This window comes from Mustela nivalis (genome assembly GCF_964662115.1).
Source record: "Mustela nivalis genome assembly, chromosome: 14".
Taxonomy (NCBI): domain Eukaryota; kingdom Metazoa; phylum Chordata; class Mammalia; order Carnivora; family Mustelidae; genus Mustela; species Mustela nivalis.
Window position 1 is genome coordinate 82,939,805 of NC_139033.1, and position 17,818 is coordinate 82,957,622.

The 17,818-nt window shown below is 48.5% G+C and overlaps 1 protein-coding gene and 1 long non-coding RNA gene across 6 annotated transcripts in view; one reads left to right on the plus strand and one right to left on the minus strand.

Annotated features, from left to right (window-relative positions):
• Positions 1–17,818, plus strand: part of LOC309847451 (glutathione S-transferase theta-2B-like) — a 151,873-nt gene that overhangs the window by 47,109 nt on the left and 86,946 nt on the right. The gene's annotated exons all lie outside the window — the stretch shown is intronic.
• On the minus strand, positions 5,734–10,424 carry LOC309847478. Its single transcript, XR_014302445.1, has 3 exons — positions 9,401–10,424; positions 8,346–8,417; positions 5,734–8,121 (listed from the first exon to the last, which is right to left on the minus strand). It is a non-coding gene; the product is annotated as an uncharacterized lncRNA (long non-coding RNA).

Consider the following 17,818-nt stretch of genomic DNA (forward strand, 5'->3'; position numbering starts at 1 on the left):
ATGATTTTAGCTATGGCATTGGGATACCATGGCAGAACTTTTCCTGGAGAGTAAGCTAAATTGACCCAGGAGATGGGAACTTCCTGCCAAAAAACAGCAGTGGGCGTGTGCTCTACTGCAAGAACACAATAATATAGGGTTTCAGAGTAATTAATTCTATCAACTTGGGCAGTCTCAAGTCTATTTTGAATCAATTTAACAGCTTCTCGAGCTTGTTCAAATAAAATACACGGGGACTTCAAGTCAGAGTCTCCTTTCAATGTCTCGAACAGGGGCTGTAGTTCCTGATTAGTGAGTTTTAGGTATGGCCTCATCCAGTTAATATCTCCCAGGAGTTTTTGAAAATCATTTAATGTTTTTAATTTATCTGTTCATAGGGTTACCTTTAAAGGTTTAACTTTAGTATCATCAAGTCTAGTGCCCAGATAGTCCTTGATAGATGTTTTTTGGATTTTTTCTGGGGCTATATTCAAGTCAAACTGTTTGAAACATTCGAAAATGGAAACAAGGGCCTTTTCAAGCTGTTCTTCCTGTTTATGGCAAAGTAGTACATCATCCATATAGTGGTATACCAAAACGGAAGGATAGAGCTCCTTGACCTTTTGCAAGGCCTGATCAACATAAAGTTGACACATTGTGGGGCTGTTAGCCATACCCTGAGGAAGAACTGTCCATTCAAATAGCTGATCAGGACCAGAATGATTAATAGTGGGTATGGTAAATGCAAATCGGGGCGTATCACTGGAGTGTAATGGTATAGAAAAAAAGCAATCTTTGATATCTACAACAATTGAAGGCCAACTCGAGGGGAGGGCAGATACCAAGGGTAACCCTAATTGGACTGGTCCCATGATAACCATTTGGGCATTGATTGCTCTCAAATCATGCAATAACTGCCATTTACCTGATTTTTTCTTAATGACAAAGATAGGAGTATTCCATGGTGAAGTGGAAGGCTTTATATGTCCTGCAACAAGTTGTTCATACACTAATGTGTGGGCTGCTTCGTATTTTCCTTTGGGCAGGGGCCACTGAGAAACCCACACAGGCTTGTCATTGTGCCATTGAATTTTCAAAGGCTCAGTGGCCCCTATGAAAAACCCAATCCCGGTCCACCAATCCCAGAGGTATAATTACTTAGGGGTACTGAATTTGTAATACCCTGATTTTTCCTCCCTAATCCTCCAACACCTGAATATCCAGCTTTAGTCATGAGGTTTCGAGCTTTCTCACTGTAAAAGGCTTCAGTAGTCAATTTTAGGTCCATTTGAGTAAGAATTTCTCTTCCCCAGAGAGATATAGGGATCTTAAGTACATATGGCTGAACCAGGCCGCTATGACCTTCATCATCCTTCCATGGTAATGTAGCAGCACTACACATAGGACTTTGGGCAACCCCTAGGCCTCTAAGGGTTTAATCAGCCCTTTGTAGGGGCCAATCTTTTGGCCAATCAACTTCATTAATGATACTACGATCAGCCCCGGTATCCAGAAGGCCCATAAATTTTTTTATTTCTGATCCACAGAGAATAAAGAGGTCTATCCTCCATTCCAAGTGTTAGACATGCGAGGGGCGGGCCAGTGGAGCCAAAACCCCTCTGTCCATGGGATTTTTCTGTGTTGGGGAATAGTTTATGACAGCTTGGTAACACTACAATTTGTGCTATTTTATCACCTGGACTGATAACTGTAATGCCACGAGGGGAAGGCACTAATATTTTGACTATTCCTGTGTAATCAGCATCAATTACTCCGGGGTGTACTATTAATCCAGCAAGGGCTGTGGAGCTACGCCCTAATAATAGGCCTACAGTGTTCACAGGCAGTGGGCCCTTAAAATCCGATTCCACCAGGGGCACCTGGGTGGCTCAGTGGGTTAAAATCCGATTCCACCACCTGGGTTCCCATCTTGGGGGTTAGTACAAGTCTGGTGGTGGCGCGGATGTCCAATCCGGTGCTTCCTTTTGTAGACCGCCTTGGCTCGTCGGCGGGTAATGCGTGCGGGCTACCTGTTGAAGCACCCCATACATTTGAGGGCCCTGGGGTGATGGGCCCCATTTCCCATTTTTTGAATTCCTTGGGGGTAGTGGATTACCTTGAATATCTTTTACTGAGCGACATTCATTCGCCCAGTGTGTACCCTTGCCACACCTAGGACATATGCCAGGTTGCTTTACTGTTGGGGGACCCTTGCTGTCAGGACATTCTCGCTTAAAGTGCCCCTGAGCTCCACATTTGTAGCATTCCCCAGAATTTCCTTTAGCGCCCTTATGTTGGGGTAGCTGAATGCCCTGAAGGCCTTGAGTAATGGCTGAAACAAGTACTTGTCCTTGAATAACACTGTCATTAATATCCCTGCATACCTTGATGTATGTGCTTAAATCTTTAGCCTTCCATGGCCTAAGGGCCTCTTTACACCATTTATTGGCTTGTTCATAGGCCAGTTGTTTAATTAGAGGCATGGCTGTGTCAACATCCCCAAATACTCTCCCAGCTGTTTGCATCAATCTCGCAACAAAATCAGCATATGCTTCATTTGGTCCTTGTATCACCTTAGATAGTTGACCCTGCAAGTCCCCACTGCCCTGGAGGGTTTTCCATGCTTTGGTAGCGGCAGCCGCAATCTGCATGTATACGGCAGGGTTGTATTGCAGTTGGTCATGTTTACCAGTGTATGGCCCCATGCCCATAAGCATATCCAGATTCCATTGTGGATTGCCTGCCGTGGCATTACGCTGTGCAACATCCTGGGAATGCTCTTGCCATGCTGTCTTCCAGACCAAATATTGCCCTCCAGAGAGGGCTGCCCTTGCTAAATTCCCCCAATCTTTGGGGATTAAATTCATGCCTGCTATGGATTCCACTAGAGAAATAGTAAATGCTGCCTAGGGCCATACTGCATGACCGCTTCCTTTAATTGTTTAACTAATTTAAAGTCCAAGGGCTGGTGATACCGTTGATGATTTTGGTCCTCTAGAACTGGGAAAATCGAGCAGCTATTGGCCCCCCTCCACGCGGTCTTCCAATCCTCATTAGCAGAGGGATGACATTTACATGTTATCTCCCCCGCCAGGGGATTGTAAGGAGGCGGAGCATTAGGGGTCACTGCTGAACAGGGAGGGTCTGGTTTTAATTTGAACTTCCACTCTAGCTCCTCCCCCCACATTTCTTCTTCCCCTTCGCTAGAACTACTCCTTTCCGAAGCAAGAGATGAGCGTTCTTCTTTCACTTCCTCGAGTGCCTCAGCGCCCTCCTGAATAACTGAATCACATTTCGGCTTATATCCTCCCAGGCACCCTCTGACTAGAGTCCATATAACTAACGTTCCCAGCGGCAATGGTTTATTTTTATCCCTCTTCTTAAAATCCTCGCCTAACTGGTCCCATTGGGGGATATTTAGCAAGCCCTCATCCAGAAACCAAGGCGCCACTGTCTCAACTGTATTCAAGAATGTCCTAGCAGGGGCGCCTGGGTGGCTCAGTGGGTTAAGCCGCTGCCTTCGGCTCAGGTCATGATCTCAGGGTCCTGGGATCGAGTCCCACATCGGGCTCTCTGCTCAGCGGGAAGCCTGCTTCCTCCTCTCTCTCTCTGTCTGCCTCTCTGCCTACTTGTGATCTCTCTCTGTCAAATAAATAAATAAAATCTTAAAAAAAAAAAAAAAGAATGTCCTAGCAGTTTTCATTTTTAATGGCGTGCCATTGGCCTTTAGAAGGTCCTTTAGGGAACCCTCTAACCTCGACTTTGACAGTCCAGATCCCATAATTAGAATCCCAACCTAATGGCTGTTCCGTGTATACTCGCTGCTAAATCCCAGCTCTAAGACCGCCCCGCTTCTTATTGCGGTCTTGTACAAGATTCCCACCACTTTGATCGTGATCCCTTCCCCGCTTCCCTGCGGACTTCTCCCTTGCAAGGTTTTTCTATTTTTCTTAATATTTCCCGGGTCTCAGCACCATTTGTCGCCCTTGGCCCGCAAGGATGACAATGAGCCTGGTATGGTGTTAACGCTTCATTTCCGTTTATTTAATCAACTTACTTAGCTTATATACAGCAGGGTGACCAATAAGGGGCCAAGCAATGGGGAGAGCCAATGAGAGTCCTGTTACTATGCTGATTAAATTTGATACAGCCAATAACTATGTCCTCCTTTAGGTGGGCTTCCCCAGAAAGTTCATTGTATACTTGCAGCGTATTTTGCTAGCAGTGAGCCAAGCGCCTTCTTGTAATGGCGGGGACTTTCCTGGCCGGAGGCAGTCCCTGACAAGGTCCCAGGACCCTGGGATCATGACCTGAGCCAAAGGCAGATGCTTAACCTACCAAGCCACTGAGGCACCCCAACAGGTGTTTTTATTTTATTTTTTTTTAAGATTTTATTTATTTATTTATTTGTCAGAGAGAGCAAGAGCAAGCACAGGCAGACAGAGTGGCAGGCAGAGTCAGAGGGAGAAGCAGGCTCCCTGTGGAGCAAGGAGCCCGAAGTGGGACTCGATCCTAGGACGCTGGGATCATGACCTGGGCCAAAGGCAGCTGGTCAACCAACTGAGCCACCCAGGCGTCCCAACAGGTGTTTTTATTAAAGCACAGTGGACAACAGGGCCCATGGGCAGAAAGAGCTACTGGGATTGTGTTCTAAATTTATTTTTAAGATTTTGTTTATTTACTTGACAGAGCGCATAAGCAGAGGAGAAGCAGACTCCCTGCTGAGCAAGGAGCCTGATGGGAGGGCTCCATCCCAAGACCTCAGGATCAGGACCCCAGCAGACACCCAAATGACTGAGCCACCCAGGCACCTCCTGGGATTGTGTTCTAAAAAAAGATCCATGACAGGGGCACCTGGGTGGCTCAGTGGATTAAAGCCTCTGCCTTCAGCTCAGGTCATGATCCCAGGATCCTGAGATAGAGTCCCGCTTCAGGCTCTTTGCTCAGCAGGGAGCCTGCTTCTTCCCTCTCTCTCTGCCTGCCTCTCTGCCTACTTGTGATCTATCAAATAAATAAGTAAAATATTAAAAAAAAAAAAAAGATCCATGACAGTGGTACTTTCTGTTTGGAAAGGGAAAAACACTTTAGTGATATTATAAAGACCTGATAGAAACAGAAAGGGAAATCTAAATCTACACACAGATGAGGGTAACAGCAGTAAATGAGACTAGGACAGAGTTCCATTAAATCAGGTACTTACAACCTCCAACCTCATTAGCTGGGAAAGATCCAGTGGAAACAGCTGTGCAGGAGTCCCAACCGAGAGGCCTAGGCACAGTGTCCTCCCCTCAGGTGAAACTTCCAACTGACCATCCCCATAAAGCCCTATTTATAGGACAAATAATGGGGTATGAAGTTAAACACTTGTTTGCCTCCATGGCAGTTTGGAGAGAACTGCCTTCCATGTTATTGTGTTTTTACATTTTCAAGGAGACTGGGCTGTCGGAGCCTACCTCGCCTCCTGGGTCCCATGCCCAGGGGTCAGCCCAGCCTGGAGCAGGAGGGAATGTGAGGCAAGATTTATATCTCTTGATGTCCAGAACAGAAGGGCCAGTTCTGACCTGGAGGCCAGACAATATATTTCTTTTTTTTTTTTTTCAGACAATATATTTCAAATAACTAGCCTCCCAAGGTCATTCATGCAGCAGGAGCCTCACAAGCAGCATTCCTTAGCCTGCCTGGACCCCTGAAGGTCTGAGTAGTCAGTGTTGGAGTCGACCACCCCTCAAATAGACAAGAGGAAACCCACAATAATGCAAGTCACACAGTGAAGTTTATTTCCAGCTAGGTGGGGTCCAAGTATCTGCCCGAACGTGGCGGGTTTCAACAAGAACCCAGAGCACTCAAAGCCAAGGGTTTATATAGCATTTTCAAAACATCTAACTCACAGTAATTTCCCATAGTTACATACTTTTGGCTTGCGCCACAACCTGGTGGTTTAACAAGATAAGCTCTTTTCCAAACAGAATTGCGCCACAACCTGGTCATTTATGATTAAGTTGTTTTTCAGGTTTTAGTTAGTTCCTCTTTTCTCAAAATTACGTATGCAGTTTCAGCCAGGGGTCGCTCAGTAAAATGGCTTCCCGGTCCTTAAGATGGCTGTTCTAATGCTAACCCACTCTTACATTACCCCCTTTAGTTGTGTATAATGAGGAATCCTGCTCATTTACGGGGAAGTTGGAGAGGTTCCCAAAAGCGGGCAAACTCTTATACTGTTGTCTCAAGACCAAGAGATGGACGGTATTAACATTTTTTATAAAATTAACAAGCCTATTCAAAATGCAAGGGCCAAAAGTTAAAATAAACACAAGCAAAACAAATGGGCCAACTAAGGTAGAGACTAGGGTGGTGAACCAGGGGGACCTATTAAACCAAGCCTCGAGCCAGTTTTCCTGTGCCTCCCCTTCCCTCTTTCTCTTGGCTAACCCTCCCCTCACCTTAGCCATAGATTCTTTTATTACCCCCAGTGGTCGACATAAAAGCAGCACTCTTCTAACGTGGCACATAGTCTCCCTTGTTGGAGGACAGCAAATCAAGCCCTCTTCTATTCTGGAGTACTACCTTGGACATGGAGGTGAGAGATTTTTCTAAACTACTTCTAGAGGTCTCTATTCTTTCTAGATCCTCATCTATGGCCACCCTCAGGGATGTCATTCCTGCTCATTGAGTAACCAGGGAGGTTATGCCAGTCATGACCCCAGCTACTCACTCTTGAGCTGAACAGGGTATCGGGTATCAATAGTTAGTGCAGTGATGGGCTCTTTCTGACTTCTCTCACTTGTGCCTCTATTCCAATGAGAATACATGTGTTCCTTGGGGTGGTAGAGGATGCAGGACATCACAGTTACCAGGACACAGAATTCCTCAGAGGCATTAAAGATCGAGGTTGAGAGGCACGGGGCGAGGCCAGTCTTTGAACATATCCACCATCCATTATTTTCTGGCATTAGCCACTTTGGGCCATCTTTCCATCTAGGGGTGTTATCTATGGAAGTGCAAAGACTTCATTTAACCTGCGACACTTTCCCTAGGCAGCTTCCGTTACCACTAACTTGCTGCAGGGTTAGACAAATTTTACAGTCACCCCCAATGAACACTGAGAGGGGCTCTCATTTGATGATACATTATAGGTGACATTTAGCCCTACTGCTTCATAAAATGGAGGCTTCACATCATAACATAGCCAGCACGAGGCCGTGAGGTTAGGGCTCGTGGCATCAAGGATCTCATTCATAGTATGCATTAGTTTTCACAAGGAGTCCTTGGTGGCCTGTGTAGTAAGTGCGGGGGAGATTACAGAGGTGTTAGTCTGGGATCTTGTGGTCCCGTTTGTGAGGTTTTTGTTACCTGGGTTCTTGGTAGGGGCGGAAGGAGCGGGAGGAGCCTTTGGCCCGCCAGGAGGAGCAAACACCCTATTTGGACCTCCGGGAGTACTACTTTTCTGTACTGCCTCAACCTTTAATCTGACAACAATAGTGGATCCCACATGTCCCCCGTATTTGTAGAACACTACTCCCCACTGTTTTCCTTGAATCCAATTGTTAATCCCTTCCTGTTTTCCCTGGTCAGTGAACTGAACTCGGATCCTGTCTGAGTCTTGAGGGGAACAAGGACCTTGAAGGAGAGGAACAATCGCCCCTCTAGGCTTTCCTTGATTAACAAAGGCCAATCGTATAGAGTCTGGTCGTGAAACTGGCCACCTCCAATCTCCATCATTAGAGGTGACACAGGCCCAACTCTTACAGAAGGAATATTGGACCCCCCCACATTGTGGGTCCTTAGAGTGTTCCGGGCAGGCATAGAATCCATAGCTACGGGCTAAATTGGGTGCCGTGGACTTGTAATCAGGGTTGATGTCTCTGAAGCAGAAGGTTAAGTCTGGCCACCATGTGGATAGCGGGGCCACGCGGGTGGTTTCGTTGAGAGTCTTCTCAGTCTCTCCATTACTCAGGATCCATGTCTGCTTGTAAGGCCGGTAAGGATTGGTTTCTGCGAGGTTCCTTTTCCAGTTGTTGAGCAGGGTCAGGACCAGCAGCCACTTCATCGTCAGACTGGACTGGAGATATGGGGCATCCCTGAGATGTGGAGAGTTGTAGCTTCAGGTGGTTATTGAAAGACCCCTCCCCCAGAAAGCCCCCTCCCCTAGAAGATAGATAGGATAACTAACCGCTTGTTTGCTTTTCTGTGAACCGCTGGCTTTTAGGTGTTTTGGTTTTTGGCTCTGAGGACCCGCTCGCGTGAAGAGAGAGGCGGGAAGGGGGAACAAGAAGGGGGAAGGTAGGAATGCCATCATGGCGTCTCTATTATTTCTATAAGCCAAGCAGTTACAGAAGGGCAAGAGAGCAATTAATCACGCAATTAATAACCTAATCTACGCCTAAAAGCCAGGGTGGCCCGGCGCACAGGGGAGTGGTGAACCCAAGTCCAATGCTGTCAACCTTTAAGGCAGTGGGGGTAACCAGAACAACCTCATAAGGACCTTTTCATCTTTCTTCTAAGGTTCGGGACCTGTGTCTCCTTACCCATACCCAATTCCCTGGGACAATGCCATGTTCTGGATTCAGTGTGTCCCCTGTCTCATACAAAGAGTGCACCAGGGGCCAGATTTCACGCTGAACCTCCTGTAGGGCCTTCAGACTAGCCAGATAATTTGGAGCCACTTTAGGGTCTTGGTCCGGGAGAGTACCGACAAGAATGGGGGGTGGTGCCCCATACAGGATTTCAAAGGGGGTTAATCCGTGCACAAATGGGGAGTTCCAAACCCGGGAGATAGCATAGGGTAGGAGCGTCACCCAGTCTCAATGGCCAATTTAGACAAGGTCTCCTTCAGGGTTCGATTCATCCTTTTTATCTGCCCTGAGCTCTGGGGATTATATTCGCAATGCAACTTCCAATCGGTCCCCACCGCTTGGGCCCGTCCTTGTAGGACTTTGCTGATGAAAGCTGGGCCGTTATCGGACCCTAAAACCTCGGGGACCCCATATCTGGGTATGACCTCTTCCAGTAATGCCTTAGCGACAACCTGGGAAGTCTCTCCTTTCGTGGGGAAGGCTTCCACCCAGCCTGAAAAAGTGTCAACCAATACCAGCAATACTTATACCCATACCTCCCAGGTTTTACCTCAGTAAAATCCACCTCCCAGGGGCGCCTGGGTGGCTCAGTGGGTTAAGCCGCTGCCTTCGGCTCAGGTCATGATCTCAGGGTCCTGGGATCGAGTCCCGCATCGGGCTCTCTGCTCAGCAGGAAGCCTGCTTCCTCCTCTCTCTCTCTGCCTGCCTCGCTGCCTGCCTCTCTGCCTACTTGTGATCTCTCCCTGTCAAATAAATAAATAAAATCTTAAAAAAAAAAAAATAAAAAAAAAATAAAAAAAAAAAATCCACCTCCCAGCTCCATCCCGGCGCCCTCCCCTGTACCCTCGTACCTGTGCGTAGGGGTCCCTTCCTACTGGGTTTCATAGCCTGGCACCCAACACACTGATCCACGATCTCCTGGATCTGGGTTGTTTGTCAGGGGAACAACCAGGGGAGGCGGGCGGACTTGAGAACTGTCAGCAATTTTCTCTTCCCTAAATGGGTGGCTTGGTGCAGGTAGGAAAGGAGGAACAGTCCTAGTTTTGCCGGCAGTTATCAGTCTTTCCTCTCGGTCCCGATGCCACCCATGCTGATCAGGCTTTGGGTAGTAGTGGTTCTGGATCCACTGCAGATCCTCTGGGGTGTAGTCAGGTCGCAGGGGCAGGCGAGGGAGCTCGGGTGTGGGCAGGGCGAGTGCCAAAGTTGGTGAAGTTACTGCCGCCTTTTTGGCGGCCTCATCCGCTGGCCGGTTTTCTTCAGCCTCCGAGGTCCGAGCAGACTGGTGTCCAGAGACGTGGACAACTGCAACCGCCCGCGGCTTCTGCACGGCCGCAAGCAGGCTCTGTACCTCTGGGAGATTGCGCAGTTCCTTTCCTTCCGCTGTAACAAAGCCCCTCTCCCGGTAGATGGCGCCATGCATATGGACAGTGCCGAAAGCGTAGCGGCTATCGGTGTAGACAGTCACTCGTTTCCCCTCGGCCAGTTCAGTGCCTCCGCCAGCGCAATCACTTCGGTCTTCTGGGCTGAGGTCCCCGGGGGAAGTGAGGCACTCCAAATGACATTCCCATCTTGGCCCACTACCGCTGCGCCCGCCCACTACCTCTACTGCCCGCCAAAAAGGCGGCAGTAACTTCACGAAAGCTGCTTTCATCAGTGTACCATATCAACTCACTGTTGGGAAGGGCGGTGTCCTGGAGGTCGGGGCACACCTGGGTGATTTCTGTCATGATCTCCTGGCAGTCACGCAGGGGGGCTTCCAGATCCGGGGTCGGCAGCAGGGTGGCTGGATTCAGTGCAGTTGGTTCGGCAAAGATGATCCGGGGTGCATCTAACAGGAGTCCTTGGTAATGGGTCAGGCGTGCCTTGGTCATCCACCTACCAGGGGGATGATTCAGGACTCCCTCGATGGCATGGGGAGTTACCACCTTCAGAAGCTGCCCGAAAGTGAGTTTGTCTGCGTCCTTTACCATCAGGGCTACTGCCCCGATGATCCTCAGGCACGGGGGCCATCCTGATGCGACTGGGTCTAGACTCTTGGATAAGTAGGTCACTGGACTCTTCCATGGCCCCAGGCCCCTTTCCCTATCCCCTTACTCTCATCGCTGAAGAGGGTGAAGGACTTCAGGGGGTCTGGCAATGCTAGGACTGGTGTCTTTAAGAGGTTCGTCAAAGGCCTTTTGCTGTTTTGGCCCCCAGGCCCAGGGGGCCTTATTGTTGATTGCCTCATACAGGGGCTTCACTATCTCAGCATACCCCAGAATCCATAGCCAGCAGTAGCCCGCTGTCCCTAGAAACTCACGGACCTCTCCGGCGAGGTAGGGACTGGAAACCTAAGAATAGGCTCTTTCATGGCCTCTGTTAACCATCTGGTTCCTTCCTTCAATTTATACCCCAGGTAGGTGACCGTCTGCCTGCATATTTGGGCTTTCTTTTCACTGGCCCCATAGCCCAATTGTTCCAGCTCCTGGAGGAGGTCTCCAGTGGCCTGTCGGCATTTGGCCTCAGTGGGGGCTGCCAGAAGCAAGTCCCCTATGTTTTGCAGGAGTGTAGTTGAATCATGGCTCCAGCGAAAACGAGTCCAGGTCCTGATTTAAGGCTTCATTAAACAGAGTAGGAGAGTTTTTGAAGCCTTGTGGTAGTCTAGTCCTGGTTAACTGTCCGGGGGTTCCCGTACTGTCATCATGCCATTTGAAGGCAAAAATATGTTGGCTGCTGGGTGCCAGGGCTATGCTAAAAAACGCATTCTTTAGGTCTAGTGTGGTACACCAAACATGTGAACGGGGCAAGTGACTTAGCAAGGTATAAGGGTTGGGGACCGTGGGGTGGATGTCCTCAACCCTTTTATTCACTTCCCTCAAGTCCTGGACCGGCCTGTAATCCTTTCTCCCTGGTTTCTTTTCTTTTCTTTTTTTTTTTTTAAAGATTTTATTTATTATTTATTTGACACAGAGAGAGAAATCACAAGTAGGCAGAGAGGCAGGCAGAGAGAGAGGGGGAAGCAGACTCTCCATTCAGCAGAGAGCCCGATGTAGGGCTCGATCCCAGGACCCCGAGACCATGACCTGAGCCGAAGGCAGAGGCTTAACCCACTGAGCCACCCAGGCGCCCCTCCCCCTGGTTTCTTAACAAGGAGAAGCGGGGTGTTCCAGGGGAAGTGGCAGGGTTTCAGTATCCCGGCTTCTAGGAGGTGGTTAATGTGTTGGGCAATTCCTTTCCTTGCCCCGGTGGACATGGGGATGGGGTACTGGCGAATCCGGATAGGCTGGGCTGAGGCTTTGACCTCGACCACTACTGGTGCTCGTTGGGCCGCCAGGCCCACACTCGCTATCTCCGCCCACGCCTGAGGGTATGTCCTAAACCAGTAATCCATCTCATGGGGCCACTCTGTGGGGGGAGGAGTGTCCTGCAGGGCAAACAGGCGATGCTCATCTGCGAGGGACAGGGTCAAGACATGAAGGGGCCGCCCTTGGCCGTCCATCACTTTGATGCCGTCCGGCTCAAAGTGGATACAGGCCTGGACCTTGTTTAGGAGATCACACCCCAACAAGGGGGCCGGGCATTCAGGGATAACCAGGAAAGAGTGGGTTACTTGGTGGGGGCGCCAAGTCCACCTGGCACCTACTGGTCTATCGATAAGCCTTGGACCCAGTAGCCCCCTGCACTAGGCTGGTTTTCTGAGATAAGGGCTCTGTAGGCTTGTTTAAAACTGAGTACTGGGCTCCTGTGTCTACCATGAATCCCACTGGCTTCCCCTCCATATACACAATTAACTCAAGACTTGGGGAGGGGACCCAAGTCCCGTCGCCCCTAGTCACTGTCCATTCCTGTCAGTAATACCTGAGCGTCCTGTCTGGTCTGGCCCTGGCGCTTGGGGCATTCCCTCCTCCAATGCCCATATTCTTTGCAGTTTGTGCATTGCCCCCTATCTAGCCTGGGCCACAGTTTCCAAGGTCGGGCCAGTCCAGCTAGACCTGGTCCCACCCGGGCTGTGCCCTGTACCCCTGCCAGCAGGATCTTGGCCATCTCCTTCTGCTGCCTTCTGTTCTCCCTACTCTACTACTCTGATGCTCTCTGTCTTCTTTCCTAAGTCTTTCCTGTAACTCCTGATTCTCCTTTCTGATTCAATCCTCCCTTTCCTCCGGAGTCTCCCAAGTGTTAAAAACTCTCTGCCACTTTCATCAGATCCCAAATGGTCATCTCCCCTAATCCTTCCTGTTTATATAAGTTCTTTCTAATATCTGGGGCAGCTTGGTTTATAAAGGATATAATCACAGCTGACTGATTCTCCTCTGCCAGGGGGTCCAAAGGGGTGTACTGCCTATAAGCATCATAGAGGCGCTCTAAAAATACGGCCGGGCTTTCATTTTCCCCTTGCATTACAACTTTTACCTTAGCCAAATTGGTGGGGCGGTGTGTCGCCGCTTGGAGACCTGCCATAAGAGTCTGGTGGTAAAACTCGGAGATGCTCCTCCCTACCCTCCGAGTTCCCAAAGTCCCAATCCGGTCTATTCATTTTTTTTTTTAAGATATTATTTATTTAGGGCGCCTGGGTGGCTCAGTGGGTTAAGCCGCTGCCTTCGGCTCAGGTCATGATCTCAGGGTCCTGGGATCGAGGCCCGCATCGGGCTCTCTGCTCGGCAGGGAGCCTGCTTCCTTCCCTCTCTCTCTGCCTGCCTCTCTGTCTACTTGTGATCTCTCTCTGTCAAATAAATAAATAAAATCTTTAAAAAAAAAAAAAGATATTATTTATTTATTTGACAGACAGAGATCACAAGTAGGCAGAGAGGCAGACAGAGAGAGAAGGGGGGAAGCAGGCTCCCCACCAAGCAGAGAGCCCAACGTGGGGCTCGATCCCAGGACACTGAGATCATGACCCGAGCCGAAGTCAGAGGCTTAACCACTGAGCCACCCAGGCGCCCCCAATCCGGTCTATTCAAGGGGAAGCACTCGTCGATCAGGTTCAGCAAGGTTGTGGGCTGTCCGTAGTCGCCCGGGACATTCTTTTTGGCCTTGGTGAGGATCCGCTCCAGCTCTTCGGTGGTGAACAAGGTCTTAAGGAGATGCGGGCAATTGTCCCAGGTGGGGCTTATGTGTATGCATGACAGACTCAAACAGGTCAGTCAGGCCCCTTGGGTCTTCAGAAAAAGGGGGGTTTTGAGCCTTCCAGTTATACAGATCACTGCTTGAAAAGGGCCAATACTCCCCATCTGGGCCAGTACCTCCCAGGGCCCGTACGGGGAGAATGGGCGCCCCGGCTGAGATGGAGGAGGACCTGAGGTGGCTGCCCCTCTGGAGCCCCCTCACTCATCTGCTTCCCCGGCTGTGGTTGAGGAGACCCTGGAGGAGTCTTAAAATATAACCCATGGGAAATTTTACTAGTTACCAAGCACATTTAGATATAGCCTTAAGAAAAAAACATATCGGCAACAGGCCTTTGGGGGAGAGGGTGATATATGGCCTTGAAGCTGAGTGGCGGGGGGGGGGGGGGGGGGGGGGGATGCCTGGCTCGCTCAGGGCAGAACGCCTCTGGCTTCATTTTTCCATTATCTCCTCTTTCTCCCCACAAAAGCGCCTGTGGCTAGTTAGGGTAAGTCCTTTGAATGTGCTTGTTCAACTATAAACTTTAATACTGCTTGACCAGACATATTTTTGCCTTCCTTCTTGTTTATCTACAAGGCATAGGACTAATGTTTGGCCTTCTTCGGCTTTCTGTGGGTTATTGTTTGGGTTATATTTTATTATATATTTTTTAAATATTTTTATTTATTTATTTGACAGAGAGAGATTACAAGTAGGCAGAGAGGCAAGGCAGAGAGAGGGGAAGGGAAGCAGGCTCCCTGCTGAGTAGAGAGCCCCATGCGGGACTCGATCCCAGGACCCCGGGATCATGACCTGAGCCGAAGGCAGAGGCTTAACCCACTGAGACACCCAGGCGCCCCTTGGGTTATATTTTCTCTTGCAGCTGACTGGTTTGTGTCTCATTCTTCTCCCATTCCCTGACCCGGAGTAGCAAAATCCTATCCTTGAGTTGTCATGCATAATATGACGCCATATGTACCCACAAGGCACTTTCCACAAGGCACTTTTTACAAATCCACAAATCTGGAAAGACATTTTAAGTAGCACAGAGTGTAATTATAAACACCCTTTACACACCCTCCCCAGTGGGATAACCAATTAAATAAACTATGGAAGGAGTCGCTGCCAGTGCAACAAATCGACCAGGAACATAAAGGTAAGAGAATGAAGAACTCGAGAAGCAGAGAGATGGGGACAGGAGGAGCACTAAGGAGGATATCCAACAGTGCTGATTTTTTTTTTTTTAAAGATTTTATTTATTTATTTGACAGACAGAGATCACAAGTAGATGGAGAGGCAGGCAGAGAGAGAGGAGGAAGCAGGCTCCCTGCTGAGCAGAGAGCCCGATGCGGGACTCGATCCCAGGACCCTGAGATCATGACCTGAGCCGAAGGCAGCGGCTTAACCCACTGAGCCACCCAGGCGCCCCAACAGTGCTGATTTTATCCCACATCTTACAAGCATTTATTAAGGCAGACCACAATAGAAGGAGTAATACATTAGTATCTAGTCAGATAACCGCAAGTTCCTATAACAAGTTTTATATTAACTACAAACAAATCTCATGATGCCAGGTAATCACAGCTAATGCCATTAACTACTTTTTTTAAAATTTTTTATTTTTTATAAACATATATTTTTATCCCCAGGGGTACAGGTCTGTGAATCACCAGGTTTACACACTTCACAGCACTCACCAAAGCACACACCCTCCCCAATGTCCACAATCCCACCCCCCTCTCCCAACCCCCCTTCCCCCAGCTACTTTTGATACAAAAAGTTACAATCAACCAGGGAGTGGATTATGGGAAGTACAGGAACAACAAGGACCAACTAAAAATTTATGACCCTGACCACATTATTCCCTTCTGTAGGGAGAGCGTGTGGGAAGTCACGTAGGTGAGTGCATGACACATAGCACATACCCTTTCTCGGTGTTACTCAACTTTCCCGTCCTTAACCCCTGATCAAGGCGTCTGGACTTTAAAGGAGACACAAGTCAGGGCCTGGTTTGATCTACAACTCCAACCATGCCGGGCCTCCAACAGGAAAGTATTCGGGCGCCTGGGTGGCTGAGTCTTCAGGTGTTTGCCTTCAGCTCAGGTCATGATCTCAGAATCCTGGGATCCAGCCTCACACAGGGGACCCTGCTTCTCCCTCTCCAGCTCCCCTGTGCTTGTGTTCCCTCTCTCGCTATCTCTCTGTCAAATAAAGTCTTATAACAAAACAAACCAAAACAAACCTAGGGAAAGTATTGAGTTGATCAATTTCATGTCTCATATTATTTATAAATTTATCGATTTTGTTAAAATCTTAAAATAGCACATTCATGGGATGCCTGGGTGGCTCAGCTGGTTACACCTCTGCCTTTGGCTCTGGTCATGATCCCAGGGTGCTGTGATCAAGTCCCACATGGGACTCCTTGCTCAGTGGGGAGCCTGCTTCTCCCTCTGCCTGCCGCTGCCCCTGCTTATACTCGTGTGCTCTCTGACAACCAAATAAAATCTTTAAAAAATAGCACATCTGTGGGGATACCTGGGTGGCTCAGTTGGTTAAGCGGCTGCCTTCAGCTCAGGTCATGATCCCAGCGGCCTGGGATGGAGTCCCGCATTGGGCTCCTTGCTCAGCAGGGAGCCTGCTTCTCCGTCTGCCTCTGCCTGCCACTCTTTCTGCCTGTGCTTGCTCTCTCTCTCTCTCTCTGACAAATAAATAAATTATTTAAAAAAATAGCATATCTGTGGAAGGTCATTACATTGTAACACAAGATAATGTATAGTGGCTCTGTTTTGTAAGAATTCTCACAAAGCACTTACTGGAAGAGCATCAGCAGTACCATTAACTATTTGAGAAGTTATAAAAAGAGAGGGGTGCCTGGCTGGCTCAGTTTTTTGGGTGTCTTCCTTCGGCTCAGGTCATCTTGGGGTCCCTGAGATGAAGCCCTGTGCTGGGCTCCCTGCTCAGCAAGGAGTCTGCTTCTCCCTCTTCCCCTTCCTCCCTTGTTCTCTCCTCTCAAATAAATAAAACCTTTTTTAAAAAAGAAGTTATACAAAATAACTTATTCATTTTGTTCACCTACTATTAATCCAGGTGTAGCTAAAACACTGGTTACTGAGGCAATAGTAGCAGAAGGAGATAACACATGATCATCATGATTGGTGGGTCAGGTGTATTTCTCAGGAGGACTTTCAGGAGGAGACCTAAGGAGAAACAGTTTCCCTTATAGTACCTTGCTACTGTTTAGAAATAGGATTTTTTTAAATTTTATTTTTTAAGGATTTTATTTATTTGACAGACAGAGATCACAAGTAGGCAGAGAGGCAGACCGAGAAGGGGAAGCAGGCTCCCTGCTGAGCAGAGAGAGCCCAATGTGGGGTTTGATCCCAGGATACTGGGATCTTGAGCTGAGCTGAAGGCAGAGGCTTAACCCACTGAGCCACCCAGGTGCCCCAGGAATATGATTTTTTAAAAAATGTTTCATTTATTTATTTGTCAGAGAGAGGGGCAGGCAGAGGGAGAAGTAGGCTCCCTGCTGAGCAAGGAATGGGCTGCGGAACTCTGTTCCAGGACCGGATCATGACCCCAGCCAAAGAAGATGCTTAACCAACTGAGCTACCCAGGTATCCCTAGGAATATGATTATGCGAGAGATTTCCACATAACCAGGACCATCCAAAAGGCAATAACAAAGTGTGGACCATACATATAAGAGGTATGATTGCAAGTAGAAGGAATTGTAGAACAATTCATATATATACAATGAGAGGTATATGGAGGGGAGGTGGTACATTTGCATTAACAATTGATAATGAAAAATATAGCACCATTGAGGTGTAAGAATTTGCTTAAAGAGGTTCCTATGTCAATATTTTGTCAAAATATATCTTGGGGACTATTTCCTTTGAGTATACAAAATGAGCTAAGGTTTAACACACTTGTTGCCAAGTGTAATCAGAAACTGTTTCTCCCTTAAAGGGACAGTGCAGTTGTTATACACTGTTACAAATATAGATGCTTGTTTAAAACTGTTATCAGGGGCGCCTGGGTGGCTCAGTGGGTTAAGCCGCTGCCTTCGGCTCGGGTCATGATCTCAGGGTCCTGGGATCGAGTCCCGTATCGGGCTCTCTCCTTGGCGGGGAGCCTGCTTCCCTCTCTCTCTCTCTCTGCCTGCCTCTCCATCTACTTGTGATTTCT